We start from the raw sequence: 23,924 nt of genomic DNA, 5'->3' as shown, positions 1-23,924 counted from the left end.
TTTCTGTTGGGAGGACAAACATCACTCAAAAATAGCACACAGGGTTGTGGAGGTAATATCAAGAAGTGGCTGCGAGGGGACTCGGGCTGTGGGTGAGTGGTACACACATGGGGAGCAGGCCAAGAATGGCATCACGAGGGGGCTTGGGTCACAGCCAGCGACTGAACTGGAGAGCACTCACCTAGGAGCTTATTGAAGTTGTTGCGGAGATTGGTTGTGAGGGGATGTCGGCTGCAGGCAATACAGGGAAGAATGGCATCCTAACACAATGAGGGAGCAGCCAATGCAGAAAATGTTCATCGAAGGATGTGGGCTGTGAAATGCTACTAGACTTGAGTAGTGGAAAAATTTCTCACTGGCAGAAAAACAAAATGACAGGCCAATTTGAAGTGATGGGACCTTTTGTTGAAGAGATAGGATGTTGGACACTGTACACCAAATGTTTTAGTGTGTATTTAAAGGTGAATAAAATGGCTGAAGACATTATGTTACCAGTTTTCTTAAGTACAATTGGGAGCAAGACCTTCACAATTCGAGGTAGTCTCGAGGTGCAGAGAAACCTGCGGAGAAGACCTACCAAGAAATGTGCAAAGTGTTGTGCACCAAAGCCACTGATGATTGCAGAACATTTCTGTTTTTATAAATGGCTACGGTATGAAGGCATCTATTTATGGCCACCTTAAATAGATTAGCAGAGCATTGCGAATTAGGGGGTTCCTCTAATGTGTCTCCTGGGACCATTTGGTTTATGACCTTTAACAGGAGACCACTCAGCAGAAGCTACGAACAAGGAGAGACTTGGATTTCAAGGCATATTGCTACCTTTATGGAGTTGGCTACCAGCAAAGCAACAGTAGAAGCTCAGTAGAGTGTGGTACTAACTGTAGATGTTTCAGGATGGTGGCAGCAGATTGGCAGCATTCAGACTACTGAGTCACGTACTTGTACTCTTCTGTCTACTGTTCTTTTCTTTCATTTTATTTCTTTTTATTTCTGTTTACCTTTGCCTTTTACTTTTGCTTTATTTCCTTTAAAGTCTTTTCTGTTACGTTTCCACCTCGGTCGCAGTGGCATTGATGATAGCATCAGCTAGAGTGGACCCTGCGTGGAATGATGAATATAGATGGTGGCACAGGCCTGGATAATAGTGAGGCAGAGTAAACTACAAAGGAGAAGACAGCTGACGGCAGCAGCAACACCAGGATGAGGTGAACACGACTCCACTCCAGTCCAAGCAAGGAGCAGATCCCAGGCTTAATTCCACGGTCTAGACTTGCAGGCTGAACTGAGGCTATAGGTCTGCAGCTAGTCAGGTGCCTGACAGCGGAAATGGCAATGGCAGCAAGTTTGGTCCCCGTGTAGGACCCTGCAGAGCATTTGAAAAACTTAGAATAAATCCTGGAAAAGGTTTCAGGAGTATGACATACAAGTGAAAAGGGAGAAATACAAGCTTTTAGAGTACCTGGCCACGTAATCAGTGGTGAGGGTTTACACAAGGCATCCAAGAAGGTGGAGGCTAACATGAAGGCCCCTAGACTGGAGAACGTGTCTCGTCTGAGACCATTCTTGGGCCTTATAAATGACTGTGTGGCAAGTTCGTGGTCTGATCTGACAACCAGGCTGATCGGCCCTGAAGAAGGGTTACACCCAAAACGTCAACTTCTCCGCCTCTTGATGCTGCCTGGCTTGCTTGTTGTTCCAGCCTCCTGCTTGTCTAGATCATCAGTGGTGGCAACATGCCTGCAGAGATGGGTGCTGGCTCCATCAACTTACTCATGTGAAATCAGATACTGACAAGTGGAGAAGCATGACAATACAGATGCTTTGTTAAAGCTACCAAGAGGAGTAAGAATTTTCTTGACTGGAACCTGAAAATTGTATTTTTCCCAGGATGACAAGGTATTGATGTCAGTGAGTCAGGTGTGGAGAGGGAGAACCAGTCATGAAAATACTCATAATTATACGGAATTATCTATATCAGATGGGTGTTTAAGTGGGGAGTGAACGTTTACATTCCTGTCCAGTTAAGGGGAAAGACCAAGTCCAGCAGGATGTGACAATGCTGCTCCTTTGACAAGGATATTCTGTCCTTGCTGTTGTTTTTGAGAGGGGTCGTAAATGCATAGATTCCAATGAGTCTGGTTTGTATGGGTTTTAGGGTCAATTTGATTTTAGCTAACAGATACTGTCTCAGGCAAAAAAGCTTTCAAGCTTTTAAAAAAGCACTTGTACAATGAAAAGGGAGTGGCTAGTTCTCCCAGCTCCAAGAAACAGCTCCATATGAACGTTTCTCTCTGACATTTCTCCTGTAAGAACCTGTGATTGATTTTATCTTATTTGCCAAGGGAGTGTTTATAGGGATGTTGCAAGTATTTGGAACAGCATCATGAAGTTGCGATAGAGTCAATTAGGTTTTCAAATAGTTTTGTTATTCTAAATTCAGTTTTCTTTTGTTCATGTGTATAATAAATTCTGTTTTGTTTGAAACTGAGTAGTTGGGCCAGCTGCATCACTCCTGAAATATCTGTTTTAAGCAGGTGTAAAATGGTCAGAAAAGTTAGGGTCTGGGCTACCTTCTAGAAGTGTTTTGAGGGGTTCTGGACTGGTCCATAAGAAAGGGCACCCCTCTCCATGGTGCGAATGAAAGAAATAGCCAGGAGCTACTTTTGATGGTCATATGTGGACTCTCACATCAAGGAGAAAGTGGATTATGTGAATCCTGCAAATTAGTAAGGAAGGCATCATTGTGGCATCCTTTCATCTCTGGGAATGGTCTCAAATCATCGTGGCAGTGAATTTGCATCTATTTCACAGGACTGGTAGGATGGATGTTACTCATGGTTGTGGATGAAGTCTGTCTATTTTAATGCAAGAAGTATAGGAATATGGATGATGAACTTAGAGCATGGATCAGTCCTTGGAACTATGATGTTGTGGCCATTACATAGACTTGGATATCACGGGCAGGAATGGTTGTTGGATGTTCCACGTTTAGATGTTTCAAAAAGATTAGTGGGGGAGGTAAGTGGGATGGGGGAGTGACATTGCTAATCAGGGATGGTATCACAGCTGCAGAAAAGGAGGTCATAAAGGAGGGTTTGTCTACAGAGTCAGTATGGGTGGAAGTCAGTAACAGGAAAGGAGCAGTCACTTTATTGGGATTTTTCCACATACTCCTGAATAGCAACAGAGACATGGAGGAGCAGATTTGGAGGCAGATTTTGAAAAGGTGTAGAAGTAACAGGGTTGTTGTCATGGGTGACTTTAACTTCCCTAATATTGATTGGAACCTCCTTAGTTCAAATAGTTTGGATGGAGTAGTTTTTGTCAGGTGTGACCAGGAAGGGTTCCTGACTTGATATATAATAAGGCCGATGAGGGGAGGCCATGTGGATTTGGTGCTTGGGAACCAACCACTTGGTGGAAAGTATTTAATTGGGGGAGGGGAAATTACAATGCTATTAAGCAGGAACTGGGGAGCCTAAATTGGGAACAGATGTTCTCAGGGATATGCACGATAGAAATGTGGAGGTTGTTTAGGGAGCACTTGCTGATAGTGCTGGATAAGTTTCTCCCACTGAGGCAAGGAAGGGATGGTAGAGTGAAGGAACCTTGGATAACCAGAGATATGGAACATCCACGCAAGACTAAGAAGGAAGCTTACTTAAGTTTGACAAGACAAGGATCAGACAGGGCTCTAGAGGTTACAAGATAGTCAGGAAGGAAATGAAGAATGGACTTAGGAGAGCCCGAAGGAGGCACATAAAAGCTTTAGCAGTAGGATTAAGGAAAACCCTAAGGCATACTACCCTTATGTGAGGAACAAGAGTAGGGCCGATCAGGGATCGTGGAGGGAACTGGAGTCAGAGAAGTTAGGGAAGGTCCTTAATGAATTCTTTGCTTTAGTATTCACTGCTGAGAGGAACCTTGAAATCTGTGAGGACAGTGTGAAACAAACACCTTGATATTAAAAAGGATGATATGTTGAAAATTTTGAAAAACATAAGAATAGATAAGTCCCCTAGGCTAGACAGGATATACCCAAGGTTACAACGGCAAGCAAGGGAAGAGATTACTGTGTCTTTGGTAATGATCTTTGCATCCTCATTGTCCACTGGAGTAGTACCAAATGATTAAAGGGTGGCAAATGTTATTCCCTTGTTCAAGACAGGGGAATGGGGATAATCCTGGTAACCAAAGACCAGTCAGTCTTATATCTGTGGTGGGAAAATTATTGGAGATGATTATGAGAGACAGGATTTATGATTACGTGGAAAACCATAGTTTGATTAGAGATAGTCAACATGGCTTTGTGAGGGTCAAGTCTCAAAACCTTATTGAATTCTTTGAGGATGTGACAAAACACATGGATGAAAGTAGAGCAGTGGATCTGGTGTACATGAATTTTAGCAAGGCATTTGATAAGGATCCCTATGGTAGGCTCATTCGGAAAGTAAGGAGGCATGGGATACAGGGAAACCTGTCTGTCTGAATACAGAATTGGCTGATCCATAGAAGACAGACAGGGTGGTTGTAGATGAAAAGCATTCAGCCTAGAGCGCGGTAACCTGTGGTGTTTCACAGGGATCAGTTTTGGGATCTCTGCTCTTTATGATTTTTACAAATTACTTGGATGAGGAAGTGGACGGTATAGTGTTGAGGGCTATTGTAGGTTGCAACAGGACATTGACAGGATGCAGAGCTAGGCTGATAAGTGGCAGATGGAATTCAACCTGGAAAAGTGTGAAGTGATTCATTTTGGAAGGTCGAATTTGAATACAGAATATAGCATTAAAGGCAGGATTCTTGGCAGTGTGGAGGAACAGAGGGATCTTGGGTTCCATGTCCGTAGATCCCTCAAAGTTACCACCCACGTTGATAGGGTTGTTAAGGTGTGCAGTGTATTGACTTTCATTGTGCTTAAGAGCTGTGAGGATTATGCTATAGCCCTATAGAGCCCTGGTTAGACCACATTGGAATATTGTGTTCAGTTCTGGTCGCCTCACTATAGGAAGGATGTGGAAGCTTTAGAGTGGGTGCAGAGGAGATTTACCAGGATGCTGTCCTGTCTGGAGGGCATGTCTTATGAAGAAAGGTTGAGGGAGCTAGGGCTTTTCTCATTGCAGCGAAGAAGGATGAGAGGTGACTTGATAGAGGTGTACAAGATGTTAAGAGGCATAGTTAGAGTGAATAGTCAGAGACTTCTTCCCAGAGCAAAAATGGCTATCACAAGGCGGCATAATTTTAAGGTGATTGGAGAAAGGTTTAGGGGAGATGTCAGAGGTAGTTTCTTTACACAGAGAGTGGTGGGTATTTGGAATGCACTGCCAGCAATGGTGGTATAGTCAGATACATTAGGGATACATTAGATACATTTAAGCGACTCTTGGATGATGGTAAAATGAAGGATATGTAAATTAGTCTGATCTTAGTGTAGATTAAAAAGTTAGTATAACATCAAAGGCCAAAGGGCCTGTACTGTACCGTGCTGTGCTGTTCTATGTTCTATTTAGTGATGTTCTCATGCATACAGAGAGCAGCCAGGATGATAGAATTTGCTGCAATGGGATGGTTCCCATATGTGTAAGATGCTATAGCTTGTACAAGTATTGGTGTGGAATGCCCTAGGAGCTGACAGCTTTCTTTGTGAACTGTGAATAAAAGAACAAATGCTCCAAATTTGTGCTTGACATCCAGGTACCTCATAATGACTATTGCATTCTAGAGCATTCAAATCTGAAGTTTTTCATGCTACTTGTCAGTAGCAGGCTGGTTGCTGGAAGATAAGAGCAACCTCCAGAAGACTTAACTCGTAACATCAGTGAGGAATCTTCAGACTTCTTCAAGGAAAAGTGTAATGCTGAAGGTTCCTCCACAAGAGTCAACATTGAGCAGGTGATGCGTCTGTTCGGATGAGATTCAGACACTGTATAGCTCTGTCAGTGCACAGTGTTACCTCCAGAAACAGTATCCTAAACATCATTATGTGCTGAACCCTCCACAACCTCTCAAAACAAGGAGCGATGACTCCAGAAAGTAAGAGATGGAGGAAAAACATGCCTTCTCTGATATACAAAGATGAGTTGATGATTGTGGTATGGACCAGGAAGCTGCTCAGTGACAGAAAAAGGGCCGGGGCAATGTCAGGGAGTTCGAACACAGATGTCAGGGGTCGGGTCAGTTGGTATTCAGGGTTTGCTTATTGTGGAGGTTTGGGGTGAATACAGTCATGGGCATTAGTCCATTGATCATTCAGGATGGTGCAAAGGGGCTTTTAGGGGCAGTAAGGGCAAGGATGGTGGGGTTTCACTGTCAAAAAGGATGTGGGAGTGGAGGCTGATGGGGAAGCAGTGGCGTTTGTAAAGGTGGGGACAAGGACATTAAAGTAATGAGTTATAGTGAATGGAAGAGGGATTTGCTGAATAGCACATGGAACCCATTAGAAGGGTCTTATTGGTGACAAACCTCGTGACATCCACGGGGAGACCTCAGAGGCTCAGGGCAGGCATCATTAGGGTGTAACATCAGGTCTCAGAGGGCAGGAAAAGTGAAGGGTTACTGAGCCTGAAATGTTAACTCTGCTTTCACTCAACAGATGCTGCCAGACCTGTTGAATTTCTTTGGGCAATATCTGTTTTTGTTTCAGTTAGAGGCAAAGTTCAATGTGGTGCATCTTCACATGAAGGGGATCAATGGAAATTTAGGTTTAGGGGTAATGCGAGATAAAAAGAGACATAGAGGCCCTGGAGGTGGGGAATAATTGGTGACCAGGGTGAGCCCTGCCATCACTTGCCCTTATTACACTGTGCGATGCAACTGGAAAATAGTTGAGACAATGCCCAGGGTCAGGACAAAAGAGTGGGATCCATGTCAGCTGGACAGTAGAACGGTGAAGGGACAAATGCATGAAGCAGGTTTGTGCAAACTCCAGCTACATTTAATTTGCAATTACTTAATTGTCCATTAGCAAAGCACGCAGAGTGAGCATGCTTAGGGTCGAATGCTGGTGAAAGGCAACTTGTACAATGCCATTGTTCCTTGCAACTTGAATACTGGCGTCTCAATGACACTGGGATAGCAACAATGACTTTAAAAGATGACAGTGCTGCTCAAAGCCAAACAATTAATTACGTAATGTACAAGGATGCTGTGGGAGGCAGAGACCATCACTTCGTTATCTATTATGTAAATTTAACTATGGACTGTCCTGAATATAATGAGAATTTGAAGGATTAATGTGGGACTGATGTGGAAAGGAGATTGGAGCACAAAGAAACAGCTATAATGTGCTTGTCACGCAGCCATACAGCACCTACACCAGGTTGATGCATTGTGCTGCAGTCCAGGCAGTAGGATTCAGAACCCAGGTGCAAGGAGCCATCACTGCACAGACATGGCACTGAGAATACTATATCTCGACATCGCAAAACTCATCAACAGGAAAGCTGTTCCATAAGGTCAAGTTGAGGTGATCCGTGATCACACTACCCTGGCATCTACCACAGCTTCTACATCCCACAGCAGTCTCACATACCTGGTGTGTTTGAGGGTCTAGGGACCTTACAGGGCTGGTTATTTGATGACAATGGCTTTCTATTGTGACTCTGGCTCATGAGACCATTGTGCATCCTGACTTATGTGGAGTGCATATACAATACAGATGATGGGGCTGCTGAAGATATGGTTCTGCTGCTTGGACTGGTCTGGGAGGGTTCCTCCAGTAAACTTCAAACAAAGTATGCTGCATCACCCTTGTGTGTGGTGTGCTGCTCAGTTGGAACAGGCAATGGGGAGATGTGACTGACGCTGAGGATCTGTGGAACAGGAGGATGACAAAGACTTGGGGGATGAAGAAGCTGTCCTTGTCTATGACAGAGCTTAGTCCTGTCTGGCCAACACGACTTGGTTCCAGTCGGTGAGAGCTGGGTGCAGAAGACCATCGTGGAATGTCACTAGTGAAGAACAAGGTCAAATTGGCAACAAATTGGCAACAAGGTCAAATTGGCAACACTCCCAAAGGTGGCACACTCAAAGAATGCTAGCCTTTTGGCAGCCATCTGGTGAGTGGCGAATTGTTCCAGAATCTCTCAATTGTGAGGCAGAAGAGGAGACATTTGGCCCACCATGCCTGCTTCAGTCTCCTGTCTTTCCCCCTTATACTGCAAACTATTTCTATCTAAATAATAATCCATAGTCCTCTTCAATGTCTCAATTGAACTTGCCTCCTTACTATATTTCCAGGTAATGTATTCTAAACTACTCACTATGTAAAAATGGTTTTTATCACATCACCTTTGCTTCATCTATACATCACTGTAACCTATGGTCTGTCCTTCCTTTCTTTTATGAGCAGGAACATCTATACCTACCCTATCCAGCTGGCTCATGAGTTTCAAAACCTCTATCAAATCTGGCAGCCTTCTTTCCAAGAAGAACAATCCCGACTTCTCCAATCTATCCTCATAAATGGAATTTCACATTCCTGGAGCCGTTCTTGTAAGCCATTTAGAGTCATAGAGATGTACAGCATGGAAACAGACCCTTCGGTCCAACCCGTCCATGCCGACCAGATATTCCAACCCTATCTAGTCCCACCTGCCAGCACCCAGCCCATATCCCTCTAAACCCTTCCTATTCATATACCCATCCAAATGCCTTTTAAATGTTGCAATTGTACTAGCCTCCCCCACTTCCTCTGGCAGCTCATTCCATATACATACCACCCTCTGTATGAAAAAGTTGCCCCTTAGGTCTTTTTTATGTGTTTTTCCTCTCACCCTAAACCTATGCCCTCTCATTCTGGACTCCCCAACCCCAGGGAAAAGACTTTGTCTATTTGTCCTATCCATGCCTCTCATATTTTGAAAACCTCTGTAAGGTCACCCCTCAGCCTCCGACGCTCCAGGGAAAACAGCGTCAGCCTGTTCAGCCTCTCCCTATAGCCCAAATCCCCCAACTCTGGCATCATCCTTGTAAATATTTTCTGAACCCTTTCAAATTTCACAACATCTTTCCAATAGGAAGGAGACTTGAATTGCATGCAATATTCCAAAAGTGGCCGAACCAATGTCCTGTACGGCCGCAACATGACCTCCCAACTTCTGTACTCAATACTCTGACCAATAAAGGAAGGCATACTAAATGCCTTCTTCGCTATCCTATCTACCTGCAACTCCACTTTCAAGGAGCTATGAACCTGCACTCCAAGATCTCTTTGTTCAGCAACACTCCCTAGTGCTTATCTGCATTGAACTGCATTTGCCAATCCTCAGCCCACTTCCCCATCTGATCAAGATCCTTCTGCATTCTTTGATAATCTTCCTTGCTATCAACAATACTCCCTAATTTTGTATCATTTGCAAATTTTCTAATCATACCTTGTACATCACATCTAGATCATTTATGTAAACTAAAAATGACAAAGATCCCAGCACCCACCTCTGTGGCACACTACTAGTCACAGGCCTCCAGTCCAAGAAACAACCTTCAACCATCACTTTCTGTTTCCTACTCATCTCTGGAATCAATCTAGTGAATGTCTTCTGAGCTGTCTCCAATGCAACTACATCCCTTCTCAAGTAAGGGAACCAAACTTGTATGCGGTATTCCAGGTGCTGTCTAATTAATGCTTTGTTTAGTTATAGTTGCACTTCTCTACTTTTATACTCTATTCCTTTAGCAATAAATGTCAAAATTCCATTTGCCTTTCTTGGTTACCTTAATAAAGTGCACAATGCATACAAGAGCACAGAGGTGATGTTGAACTTGTATAAGATACTTGTTAGACCGCTGAAGTTTTTTATACAGTCTGGGTGCCTCATTACAGGAAGGATGTGAATGCATTGGAGACAGTGTAGAAGCATTTTGGGAAAGCAAATCTTAGCAGGACTTATACACTTAATGGTAAGATATCCTATGAACAAGAGGTTTTGTTTCCCATTCTCATTTGGAGAGCTTGTGCAGAAACGGTGGGTTAAATATCCTCCCGTGATTCTGAAATGAATCTGTGCTGATGGACAGGATTGCTAAATGGCCTTCTTTGAGATTTTAGAGACATCATCCTTAGAGGTGGTTGTGTTGGTGACTGAAAGTATTCCCCCAGAACCAATCTCCTCCTCTTTTTCTTTTGCTATTTGCTAATATTCGGAGCGGATAATAGAAAGAGTCAGCTGCTGGACCCATGCATTGATTTATTTAAACAAATTACTACATTGTCTACATATTTGATAACAGCACAATGCAGATATACTTATTAGTTTTCCGTGAGAGTCTTACCTTTCCATTGGTGTAGCCATAGTTACACTCCTGCCCTGCCAGTTCTGCGACTTACTCTTCAAAAGGGGCAAAGCCGCAAATATCAGGCACCCTTTCACTGGTCTGGGAGACTCCCTGTCCAGTTAAAGGCATTCTCTGTTTGTTTGCAGAAAAGAAATCAAGGATTGAGTGTCTAAACAATGGGTGCGTGAACAGTCTTGTTAGGTAATGGACAGGTGTCCAGTAAGTAACTAGAAAATGCACTGCTCAGAAGCTTTTATTTAATTCACTCATAGGTTGTGGACCTTGCTGGCTGGCCAGAATTTATTGCCCTTGAAGTGAACGGCTTGCTAGACCATTTCACTGGGCAGTTAAGAGTCAACCATATTGCTGTGGCTTTGGAGTCATATTTAGGCCAGACCAGGTGGGGATGATAGATTTCCTTCCCTGAAGGACATTAGTGAGCCAGATAGGTTTTTCTGACCAGTGGCAATGGTTTCATGGTCATCAGTAGATTTTTAATTCCTGATTTTTAAAAAAATTTAAATTCCACCATCTGCCATGGTGGGATTCAAACCCGGGCCTGCAGAACATAACCTGAGTTTTTGGATTAATAGTCTAGCAATAATACAACAAAGCCATCATCTTCCCAATGAAGGTAGAAGATTGACAATATGAAGTGGCTGTCACACATCAAGTCCAGATTTTCCAGTGTGGTGGTGTTGAATCTTACACATGGTTTTCCTATTTGACATGCCTGTCATTAGACAAAGTTAGACAATGATGCATCTATGTGTGTCAGTTTGCAGTGAGTAGACAGTGCTACATACTTTTGCTATTGCTGGGGAGGATGGCATCTCTGCCTGTCTTGGATGGCCTTCGTCAAAATCTCTAGTGAGGCCTAACCTGTGGAGCTGGTTCCATCCTGCTGTGGGGTGGGATGGGGTTGGTAGCAAACACAAGTTCGAGCAACAAAAGAAGGTCCTGGAGGAATGGGTTTGGTGGCCCCATAAGATTTGTCATTCAACTTGCAGAAAGTGGGTTTGCATGTGCAATAAGCTGAAAATCACGTAATTGCATTAAAAATTCCATCCACCACCATTTATTTATCATCTACTTTCAGGCCGTCCCTGGATTTGGATTCCACAGTGAAAGACTTTGCCCACAGAGTGGAAAAGGAGTGACATAGACAGAGTTGACAAGAATATGAAACTCAGGACTTGCCACCATTTTAAACATGAGCCAGAGACAGTGTGAAACAAATGAAGCTGAGTTTCACAAGTGTTACAGGTAATGTATGAAGCCATGAAGGAGGTACTTTAGGGCTACTGCTGAGAGTCACCTAATTTTAATTTATACAGATTTTCAGCCATTTTCTAAATTATTCTCTTTTGCTTCGCTTTGACTAGGAATACAGTGCTGCACACTCAGGGCATTTTATCCCAGCATATGTATTTGCTTTATTCTCTGGTTAAAATATGTCTGAAGGAATATTATTCCAGCTACATTGATCCCTGTGGAATCCCACACTTCTCTTAAAATCACTATTTTCAGTGACATGACCACAGCTTTAAGTGATGACCCTCTGTAATTGAAATCCTCATCTTTCAAACATGACTTATCCCCTCTTGAATTGATTGCCTTTGACCTCTAAAGACAACAACATCCAGATTGAGTGATCTCCTTATCAGATAATCTGTTTCTCATAATATTCTAACTGAATGGAAAACAAAAAAAAATGAATAACACAATACTTTACAGTTACTTTATATCCTTTAACTATAGAAGCAAATTCATACTTAACCATCGTGAGGCTAATGGGCAGTGAAATCCAACTCTGATTTCAGATCAAAGTTTGAAGCCAGGTGCTTTACAATCGACATCCAATTTATCCTCGGCAAATAAGTTAGACAAGAGCAATGAAGAGAGGCTTCTATAGCAACAAATTGCTGATGTCTAACAACAGCTGTTCCTGTTTTGTGTGGGCTTATAGACGAGTGGGCAGGGTGCTTGGAAAAGAGACAGACACTTCATTGTTCTCAGACTCTATAAATCTGGTGCACATAGTGTGAGAAATGTCCTGCTTTCATGGTTCCATTCTCTACAGATCCACATTGCTCCCAGATTGGTTGTTTCAAGCTGGACCAGCTTTTCCAACAGCTGTAGATGTTTATCACTGTGTAATTGTCTGAATGCATATAACAGCTGGATATTAATCTCTCTACAACTGCACAGGGATTTGTGAAGTTATGTCTACCAAGTCAAATTTGAAAAGTATGGGTGGAGTTTACAACTACGCTGATTTTATCTTCCCTCTGTTTGAGGGACAATAGGTAAGAGACACCTCTTCTTTTCTGTTATGTTCTAAATGCAATCTGCATCTTTGGGAAGGGCATCTGTCTCAATTTGTGGTAATTTGCAGATTAAGGCAACATTATGTCACCACAATCTGCTCAGTTACTTCATTTGGAGGTCTAAATGGGAGATGGGGATGTGACTAAAGAGGTGAAGGAAAAGGGTCTGATGAGAGAGACCGAGCCTAAGTTGTGTTGTGGAGAAGAGGAGCTGAGTGTGGAGCAGGGCATTTGGCTTGTGGTGGAGGATTTGGGGAAGGCAGGAGTCTGAACTGGAAAAAGAGACTAAACGACGAATATTGCTGAGCAGGAGAGGGAGAGGAGAGTAGTGACATGTTTCATTGTCAGGCCACTCCTGAGGACAGACTGGTCTTGAGTAGGGTGAGCAAGATGGAACCTTCGAATATCCCAAGGCATACTTGGGTTTCCTTCTACTTTCCTTGAATGCCGTCTCTGATTTTCAGGTGGTGGATCTGGCTGGGATCGGAATAGGTGCTGCTGATTGTTATGGAGACAGCTCTCAGTTCCTTCACCTGCTTCAGGGTCACTCAGGTGCACACCCCAACTCCCGAAACCCATCAGCAGCTCTGTCTTTATCGTTTAAACAAGCTTGCTCCACCTGACCAGACAGGACAATTTCAAGTTTTGCAAATACCTGTATATGAAACTCATTTATGTAATAAAACAATGAAGTAGTGATAGTTTTTGGAATTAGACAGGCCTTAGATGCATAGTCACTTTGCAGATGAAATTTAATGGCAAAAAGTGTGAAGTAAAAAGAGTTGTTCAACATATGAGAGGGTTTGATAGAGTAAATCAGGAGAAAAACTTTCCATGGTAACACTCTGGTACAGAATTAAGGTTTCCATTTCTCTCCCACTCTCGTCCCTGTTTCAGTTTGCTCCATTCTGTTTCCCCTCAGTTTCTTTCCTTTGATTTTCCCCTCTGTTTTTCAACTTCTGTTTCTTCCCTTTCTTGATCTCACTGTCAACAACTACTTCTCTAACATACACACTCTTTCTCCTCCTATGTTTCTTTTCAATCGACACTCATCAATGACACTGCCTCTCTGAATCCCCCAAACTGATTTCTCCTGCTATTTTCCACCTTCTGATACTCAATGTCTGATTCTCCTTCTCTATCTATGTTTCATCATCTCTGTTTCTCCTACTCTGTTTCTTTCGCTTGTTTCTTCCTTGGCTGTTTCACCATGTCTGTCTCTCCGCCTTTGTTTCTCCAACCCGGCATCTCTCCCTCTGGTCCTTTCCCTCTCTTTCTCCCTGTCTTTTTCTTCCCACCTGTTTAACCCTGTGTGTTTCACAATCCTGTTTGGTCATCTCTGTTAAGCCACTCTGTTTCACCCCTACTGTTTTTGCCCTTTAACCCTTTTCTCTCTTCTCCTTTGTTTCTGCTTCTGTGCTTCTGCCCTTAGTTTCTGCATGTTTGATTCTGTGTCTCTGTGCACCCTCTCAGTTTCTCATAGAGTCATAGAGACCTACAGCACAGAAACAGGCCATTTGGCCAAAATTGGTCAATGCCGACCAAAATGTCCATCCACGCTAACCCCATTTACCTGCACTTTTCCCAATTCCTTCTAATCCTTTCCTATCCATGCAATTTGTCCAAAGTTAATGTATCCACTTCCACTGGCAGCTCATTCCAGATGTGCACCGCCCTCTGTGTGAAGAAAGTTGCCCCTCAGCTTCCCTTTTTTTATTCATTTATGGGATGAGGGCAGCGCTGACCAGGCCAGCATTTATTGCCCATTCCTTATTGCCCAGAGGGCAGTTAAGAGTCAACCACAACTTCAATAACAAGTACAGAGGAACCTCAATTATCCGAATGAAATGGGCGGGCACTATTTCATTCGGATAATTGATTGTTTGATTAATTGATTTCCTCCGGGGCTCAGAGTTTTCTGTGAAGTCTACTCTTCGTTCAGGAGATGAGGCAAAAGTACACAGTGCACGAGATCCTGCAGCCTGCTCCCACCCCTCCTGACCCCTCCCAACCCTGTCTGTTCCCTCCCAACCGTCCCCACCCTGCAGCCTTGACCCTGCACCCCTGTCCACCCCCACCCACTGTCTGACCCCTGTTCCTGGACACCAACAGTAAGACTGCTGCTGCTTTTGTGGGGTAAGTCTCCAAATAGTGTATGTGCGCACACACACCAAAAAACCGTTTTGACAGGTTCCACATCTGCCCTGTACAGGACAATATTGGAGAGATTATCTGGGGAAGGGGGGTTTAGGATACACCCCTGTGTAGAACTCCAGAGAAAGTGTGGGGGGAGAGAGAGAGAGGGCGGGAGCTCAGTCATTTCGAGATGGTGCCTGGACTGTCCAGGACTGTTCCCAGCAGCATTTCAGTGAGCCGAGTTCAGTTTTAATCATTGTACCTGTAAACAAAAGTTGCGATCAGGGTTGAAACAGCTCTTTGACGTAATGTTTCTATCAGGATCTTGAGATCCCCTTCGCATAATCCAGTATTTGGATAATTGATATTCAGATAATCAAGGTTTGTCTGTATACCGTTTTAGATACTGTTGAGGGGCATGTCTTACCAGGGAGAACAAAGGGGAACAGGTCTCGAGCACAGAGTCTGTCCCTGTTGCTCAGAAGGGAAGAGGGGAGAAGAGCAGAGCATTAGTCATTAGGGACTCTAGAGTTGGGGGGGCAAATAGGAGGTTCTGTGGGAACGAGAGAGATTCTCAGTTGGTGTGTTGCCTCCCAGGTGCCAGGGTACACGATGTCTTGAATCGTGTTTTCAGGATCCTTGAGGGGGAGGGGTAGCAGCCCAAGTCATGGTCTACATAGGCACTAATGACACAGGTAGGAGAAGGGATTTAAGGTCAAAATTAAGGGAGTTAGGTTGGAAGCTTAGAGCTAGAACAAAGAGTTGTTATCTCTGATTACCCGTGCCACATGTGAGCGAGGCAAGTCGGGGAATAGGGAGAGAGAGAAGTTGAATACATGACTACAGGGATTGTGCAGGAGGGAGGGAGCTGAAAATGTGTTGCTGGAAAAGCGCAGCAGGTCAGGCAGCATCCAAGGAACAGGAGAATCGTCGTTTCGGGTATAAGCTCTTCTTCAGGAATGAGGAAAGTATGTCCATTTTCTTTTATTTTTCTCTTTTTCTCTCTACTTTTCTCTCTTTTTCTCTCTCTTTTTCACCCCCTTCTCTCTTTTTGTCTCTTTCTGGGGATGGTGAATTATTGTAGGCACTGGATTCCTGACCTTCTTGAGATTGATGCACCTCTCAGGGAGGCTTCTTCTCCGAAACAACCATTGAAAGTACAGTGGACAGCTGAAATGACACAAGCTTTTGAAGAGTTAAAGTCAAGACTGAGTTCTGCGCACACCATGGGTCTTCCAGATTGCTCGTTGATGTTCCATCTTTTTGTTACTGAGAAGAAGGATAAGCTTCCGGCATTCTGACACAGATGCATGGGGATCTCAGGCGCCCTGTAACGTTTTACTCTGTACAGTTACCACCTATTGTGAGAGGAATGCCACATGTTTGCGAGCTGTGGCGGCTGCCTCCATAACGGTTGAAAAGTCTACCCCCCCCCCCCCCCCTCTTTGTGCTGGATCATCCACGAACAATTTTTGTTCCACAATTGGTTTCCCTGCTGTTAAATTCCACAGCAACCCCACGTTTTACTGCATGCAGGCATACGGGCTATGAGGTAATCCTACTATCCTGTCCCAATCTTACATTGCGCCGCGCCCCAGCCCTGAAGCCTGCAAACTTACTTCCTGCTCTCTGACAGCTGACCATGAGTGTTTGCATATTGTCCATGAGATCGCCAGCCCTTGTCTCGATCTTTCTGAGACCCTTTGGATAACCCTGATATGGTCCTTTTCACCAATGGGTCTTCCTTTCGACACTCCGACCCTCAGACACTAGCAGGCTATGTGATGTGTATACCTCCGGAAGGCCGCTGCACTCCCTCACAGTACTTGTGCGCTGGCAGCTGAATAGTTTGCATTCTAGCCGCTGGCAAATCTGTCAATATTTATATAAACTCTCGCGACGCTTTCGGAGTGGTTCATGATGTCAGCACCCTCTGGTAACATAGAGGCTTCGGTATTTCTTTGGGAAACCCCTTACAACATGGCCAGCTTTTTAACAATCTTTTCTTAGCCATCCTGCTTCCCTCCACAATAGCGGTCATTAACAGCCCGTACAGCTGCCGGGGATCCTGTCACCCGTGGTAATGCTTTTGCTGACAGGTGGCCTGTATGGCCGCTACAGCCCACAACATGGGCTACAAACCCTCCAGGAGCCGCGGGTGAGCGAAGGAAGAAGCAGCGAGGGGTCCAGAATAGTGAAGGTAGCGGTAATGGTGAGGGCAAGTAAACGCAAACAGAAACCGTTAGGATCGAGCATATAATGATGATGAATCGCCAGGTGTAAGGGGCTCAAACGAACAGGGAAGGTCGCAGAGACGGGCATGCATGGAGGATAAATCGCTCAGTGGCCGGGGGTTTTGAGGATGATAGGAATAAAAGGTATAACGTCTGGGAGGAAAAGCTGAGACTGCTGAAATGTCAGCGAGATTTCAGCAGAGGGTCCCCTTGTCTAACATAGCGATGACCAGTAAGGGTAACGTTGGTTTCTTTATTCAAGTGTGAATCCGCAAGCGCAGAATATGACGAGTCGTGAGTGCAGAGCTGAGTAGCCATGTAATGGAAGTCTCAAAAGGGGGCGGCCAATCAACAGGACCTAGTGCAGAAAAGAGGCACAATCAAAAAGCGAGCGAACCGAGAGGGCAGGTGCAGTGCGTGGCAGTGGAGTGTCAATCGAAATTCTAAAACAAGACCCTGAGGGGAACAGTGGATAGAAGCGTTTAATTTATAGAGGGTTTCACAGCCTAGTAAAGCAACTGGACAGGAAGGGGAAATGATAGCCGAATCGGGAACGGTGACAGGTCCGATGGTAACATGGATCGTATCAGAGAAGGGCTCAACCATGGGTATACCAGAGACAGCCACAGTATGGACAGAATCGGAACTGAGGGGTAGAGCCACAGAGGGAGGTGCTGAAGAGCAAGTTGCCCCGGAATCCACCAAAACCGGAAAGGCATGCCCCCACCCCCCTCTCCTCCCATCCCCACTGTCATCAAACAGATCCTCACCAGGCCTTTGGCTACAATGAGTTCGCTCTTCATCACTGTCCTCATCACTAATCCCACCTTTTACCTCTGCCTCAATTTTAGATCGACTTTGGCTTTGTATTGGAGAAAGTGAGGGCTGCAGATGCTGGAGATCAGAGCTGAAAATGTGTTGCTGGAAAAGCGCAGCAGGTCAGGCAGCATCCAAGGAACAGGAGAATCGACGTTTCGGACATAAGCCCTTCTTCAGGAAGGGCTGAAGAGTTTCCTGAAGAAGGGCTCATGCCCGAAACGTCGATTCTCCTGTTCCTTGGATGCTGCCTGACCTGCTGCGCTTTTTCAGCAACACATTTTCAGCTTTGGCGTTGTATTGCCAGCTTCTGAAGTTCAAACTCTTTCACCCTCCTCTCTCATTATCCCTTTCTTCTACTTTTAATCATTATTCAAAATGTTTCATTTCCTTTTCATAGTCAAGCTATTTTAATTCTTTTGTTCTTTGTTCTGCTACAATTATCTCTCTTTTTTTTTCCCCCTAATTCAAGCTGTTTCATTTGCAATTGAGTTTTGGTTATTTCCAATTACTCTGACTGCATTCTTGGTAATTGTAAACGCTAAGTTATTGTGGAAATTCTCTTCTCTGTCATCACAGGCACAGATATTCTCAACATCAGCTTATCTGCCAATTCCGAAAGGTTTATCTTACTCACTTCCATACAGAACATAACAGCGCAGTACAGGCCCTTCGGCCCTCAATGTTGCGCCGCCCTACCATACTAATCTGAAGCCCATCCCACCTACACTATTCCATGTACGTCCAAATGCTTGTCCAATGACGACTTAAATGTACTTAAACTTGGCGAATCTACTACCGTTTCAAGCAAAGCAATCCTTACCCTTACTACTCTGAGTAAAGAAACTACCTCTGACATCTGTCCTATATCTATCATCCCTCAATTTAAAGCTATGCCCCCTCGTGCTCGCCGTCACCATTCTTGGAAAAAGGCTCTCCCTGTCCACCCTATCTAACCCTCTGATTATCTTCTATGTCTCTATTAAGTCACCTCACAACGTTCTTCTCTAACGAAAACAGCCTCAAGTCCCTCAGTCGTTCCTCGTAAGACCTTCCCTCCATACCAGGCAACATCCTAGTAAATTTCCTCTGCACCCTTTCCAAATCTTCCACATCCTTCTTATAATGTGGTGACCAGAACTGTACACAATACTCCAAGTGCGGTCGCACTAGAGTTTTGTACAGCTGCAGCATGACCTCATGGTTCCAGAACCTGATCCCTCTATTAATAAAAGCTAAAACACTGTATGCCTTCTTAACAACCCTGTCAACCTGGGTGGCAACTTTCAAGGATCTGTGTACCTGGACATAGATCTCTCTGCTCATCTACACTACCAACAATCTTACCATTAGCCCAGTACTCTGCGTTCCGATTACTCCGACCTCACACTTGTCCGTATTAAACTCCATTTGCCACCTCTCAGCCCAGCTCTGCAGCTCTGTAACCTACAACATCCTTCGTCAGTATCCACAACTCCACCGACCTTAGTGTCATCTGCAAATTTACTAACCCACCCTTCTACGCCCTCATCCAGGTCGTTTATAAAAATGACGAACAGCAGTGGACCCAACACCAACCCTTGCGGTACACCACTGGTAACTGGACTCTAGAATGAACATTTCCCATCAACCACCACCCTCTGTCTTCTTTCAGCAAACCAACTACTGATCCAAACTGCTATATCTCCCACAAACCCATTCCTCCGCATTTTGTACAATAGCCTACTGTGGGGAACCTTATTGAACGCCTTGCTGAAATCCATATACACCACATCAACCGGTTTACTCTCATCTACCTGTTTGGTCACCTTCTCAAAGAACTCAATAAGGTTTGTGAGGCACGACCTACCCTTCACAAAACCGTGCTGACTATCCCTAATCAAATTATTCTTTTCTAGATGATTATAAATCCTAACTCTTATAACCTTTTCCAACACTTTACCAACAACTGAAGTAAGGCTGACTGGTCTATAATTACCAGGATTGTCTCTACTCCCCTTCTTGAACAGGGGAACCACATTTGCTATCCTCCAGTCTTCTGGCACTATTCCTGTAGACAATGACGATTTAAAGATCAATGCCAAAGGCTCGGCAATCTCCTCCCTGACTTCCCAGAGGATCCTAGAATAAATCCCATCCGGCCCAGGGGACTTATCTATTTTCACACTCTGCAGGATTTCTAATACCTCTTCCTTGTGAACCTCAATCACACCTAGTCTAGTAGGCTGTATCTCAGTAATCTCCTCGACAACATTGTCGTTTTCTAGAGTGAATACTGTTGAAAAATATTCATTTTGTGCTTCCCCTATCTCCTCTGACTCCACACACAACTTCCCACTAGTATCCTTGATTGGCCCTAATCTTACTCTCGTCATTCTTTTATTCCTTAAATACCTATAGGAAGTCTTAGGGTTTACCCTGATCCTATCCTCCAACAACTTCTCATGTCTCCTCCTGGCTCGTCTGAGCTCTCTCTTTAGGTCTTTCCTGGCTACCTTGTAACCCTCAAGCACCCTAACAGAGCCTACACATCTCATTCTAACATAAGCCACCTTCTTCCTCTTGACCAGACATTCCACTTCCTTCGTAAACCACGTCTCCTGCGCTCTACAGCTTCCTCCCTGCCTGACAGGTACATACTTATCTAGGACACACAGTAGCTTTTCCTTGAATAAGCTCCACATTTCTAATGTGCCTATCCCCTGCAGTTTCCTTCCCCATTCTATGCTTCCTAAATCTTGCCTAATCGCATCGTAATTGCCTATCACCCAGCTGTAACTCTTGCCCAGCGGTACACACCTATCCCTTTCTATCAACAAAGTAAACATAACAGAATTGTGATCGCTATCACCAAAGTGCTCACCTACTTCCAAATCTAACACCTGGCCAGGCTCATTACCCAGTACCAAATCTAATATGGCTTCGCCCCTTGTCAACCACTCCAAATGATTTCTTCAGACCCAGTAATGCTTAGCTGATGAAAGAGCCATTATTACACAAAGGCACAGCCTATTTAAACAAACAGAACGCAACCCCACCTGAAAAGAGAATACCAAAATTCACCCTTCCCTGTCTTTGTATCCAATAATCCTAAACCAAACCTGAAATTACAGAATTTGATCCCAAGAAGAGTCCCCAACTTCTTATGAATCAGACAAAACCCCCTCAGAATATATCAAGGAGATAAGCTAAACCCTGACTTTTATCTTAGTTAAGGGCAAGCATAAGGTGGTGTTCCAGATGTGATTTGATTGGTCAAACTACTAGGTTTTAAGAAAACACACTTTATTCTTACACCACAGTTAAAATACAAACAAAAAAAGCACTTTTAACGCTATTGAAATACTTAACAAAAGAATATATTATTCAACTACTAATCACCAACTTTTCCAAGCATTCTTGGAACACATCCTCAGTAAAGGCAAACTCAGCAAAATAGACTTTCTCATGTGATATCTCCAGATCAGGGAAAAGGAACTCTGAAAGATATGATTTAGCAGCCTAAAAACTCCTCAAACTTTTAGCTATAGCAGAGAGAGAGAAATACCCAGCAGCTTCAACAGCCAACTCCCCAAACCCCCCAAATTCAATTGAAAGCAAAACTAAAACCCTGGCTATATGTAAGCCTGACTCCACCCACTCATGCTTCTTCTAATTTAAAAAAAACTCGAACATCAAGCTGATTATCCACTCCTTCTGAACCACATTCTGTCACCACTGCCCACCTCTCTCTGCAAGAGAAACAGCACAGAACAAATCCCTGGGAAAGGCACAGATCATTACACCTGCCCCATGGGCAAGATTGAGCTATGATGACAGCGTCTGGGATATTGATCGTAAGGCATAATTTCATGAGTATGACCATTCAGGCTGTTGCTTGATTAGTCAGTGAGACAGCTTTTCCAATTTTGGCACTAGTCCCCAGCTGTTCAGGAGGACATTTCAGGGTCACGAGGACTGAGTTTGTTATTGTCACTTCTGCTTTGGCTACTTGATATGACCGAGTGGCTTGCTGAGCCACTTCAAGTGTCAACCACATTGTTGTATATGTGGAGTCAACATATTGGCCAGACTAGGTTAAAACAGCAGAATGCTTTCCCTGTAGAACTATGTGAACTTTATGGATTTTATGGCAATTATTTCATAATCATTAGATGAGTAATTTCAGACCAGACTGAACTCTGGTTTTCAATATAATGGTTATAAGATCAGGTCAGAGGCTAGGAATACTTTGGTGAGTCAGGAGGTCAGTTACTCACTGAAGTCTACCTACAATCTACAAGGAATATGTATGGGAGTGATGGAATACTCCCCATTTACCTAGATGAGTGCAACTCCAAAAGCACTCATGAAGCTTGACTCCATCCAGGTCAAAGTAGCCTGTTTGATTGGGACCACACCCACACCCACTTGCCGTACCTACTGATACTTAGTAGCAGCATTGTGTACTATTTACCAGATCTATAGCAGAAATTCACTGAGGCCCTTTAGACTCTACCTTCCAAACCCATCATCACTTCCATCTAGAAGGGCAAAGTGTAGTAGATACATGGGAACATCACCATCTGCAGGTAGTCAAATGACTTAGTATCCTGACTTGCAAAATGTATCACTGTTCCTTCATGGTTACTGCGTCAAAATTCTCGAATCCCACCCCACCACATCCCAAATGCACTGTGAGAGTGTACCTACAGCACATAGAGATGTACAGCATGGAAACAGACCCTTCAGTCCAATTCGTCCATGCCGACCAGATATCCCAACCCAATCTAGTCCCACCTGCCAGCACCCAGCCAGTATCCCTCCAAATCCTTCCTATTCATATACCCATCCAAATGCCTCTTAAATGTTGCAATTGTACCAGACTCCACCACTTCCTCTGGCAGCTCATTCCATACATGTACCACCCTGTGTGTGAAAAAGTTGCCCCGTAGGTCTCTTTTATATCTTTCCCCTCTCACCCTAAACCTATGCCCTCTAGTTCTGGACTCTCTGATCCCAGGACAAAGACTTTGCCTATTTACCCTATCCATGCCCCTCAATTTTGTAAACCTCTATAAGGTCACCCCTCAGCCTCTGACACTCCAAAAAAAAAAAACAGCCCCAGCCTGTTCAGCCTCTCCCTATAGCTCAAATCCTCCAACCCTGGCAACATCCTTGTAAATCTTTTCTGAACCCTTTCAAGTTTCACATCTTTCTGATAGGAAGGAGACCAGAATTGCATGCAATATTCCAACAGTGGTCTAACCAATGTCCTGTACAGCCGCAACATGACCTCCCAACTCCTGTACTCAAAGTAGCAGATCAAGGCAGCAGCTCACCACCAGTTTCTCAAGGTGGTAATAGGCAACTAAGGACAGGCAATAAATGTTGGCCAGCCAACACTGCCCATGTCACATGAGTGAATAAAAAAATTGTAAGTGGATGTAAATATGATAGCAGGACAGCACAATAGCAAATGGAATTTAACTTAAGTCATTGAATCAAGGGATGACCATCACCAGGCAAACAAGAATATGTCACCATTGCAAAAATCAAATGGACAGAGAGAAAAGGGATTTTAACCCCATCGACTTCTGATTTTCAGAATTTTGTTTATTTTGTCTGCATTGTTTGGTGCTTGTAAAGAATATTATTTGCCTTTTGTCGGTCTTGGTCATAATTGGCGGGTTACATGTTCGAGGTTTGAAAGGGTATAGCTTAAAGTGAAAAATTAAAAATCCTTTCCTTTCATAGTTCTTGTTAAAGTTGAGAACTTTACAATAAATTTTCACTGCTACTGAAACAATCTGATGTGGTTTGCTTTTTTCCTGGGTAACAAAGTCATGCAGACTGGGCTTTGGTGGTCTCACTTGGAATTCTTATATATCAGTGATAACCGATGGAGCAGTGAAACAAAATTAATTGGCACATTCTTCCCAGTTAAGTCATGTCGACCAGTTTCCATATAGTTCTAAAGAGGACTTTTGGAGGGGGAGGGAGGGGATGTTTATGTGCATCAGTCTTTAAAAGGTGGCAGGACACACAGAGAATAGTTAGTAAAGCAAATGGAATCTACGTTTTCATTATTAAACAGCAAAGTTATGCTGAACCTTTGTAAAGCCCTGATTAGGCCTATAAAAAGCATTAG

The 23,924-nt window shown here is 43.9% G+C and overlaps 1 long non-coding RNA gene across 1 annotated transcript; it reads left to right on the top strand.

The window, feature by feature from the left end:
- Positions 1-1,731: 1,731 nt before the first annotated feature.
- On the top strand, positions 1,732-12,587 carry LOC122539301. The gene is made up of 3 exons (XR_006309026.1): positions 1,732-1,899; positions 11,378-11,544; positions 12,490-12,587. It is a non-coding gene; the product is annotated as an uncharacterized LOC122539301 (long non-coding RNA).
- The last annotated feature ends 11,337 nt before the right edge of the window (positions 12,588-23,924 follow it).

The sequence above is a fragment of the Chiloscyllium plagiosum genome, chromosome 32, assembly GCF_004010195.1.
Source record: "Chiloscyllium plagiosum isolate BGI_BamShark_2017 chromosome 32, ASM401019v2, whole genome shotgun sequence".
In the NCBI taxonomy this organism is placed as follows: Eukaryota; Metazoa; Chordata; class Chondrichthyes; order Orectolobiformes; family Hemiscylliidae; genus Chiloscyllium; species Chiloscyllium plagiosum.
The sequence above is the reverse complement of the archived record's forward strand: the minus strand, read 5'-3'. Positions and strand labels throughout refer to the sequence as shown.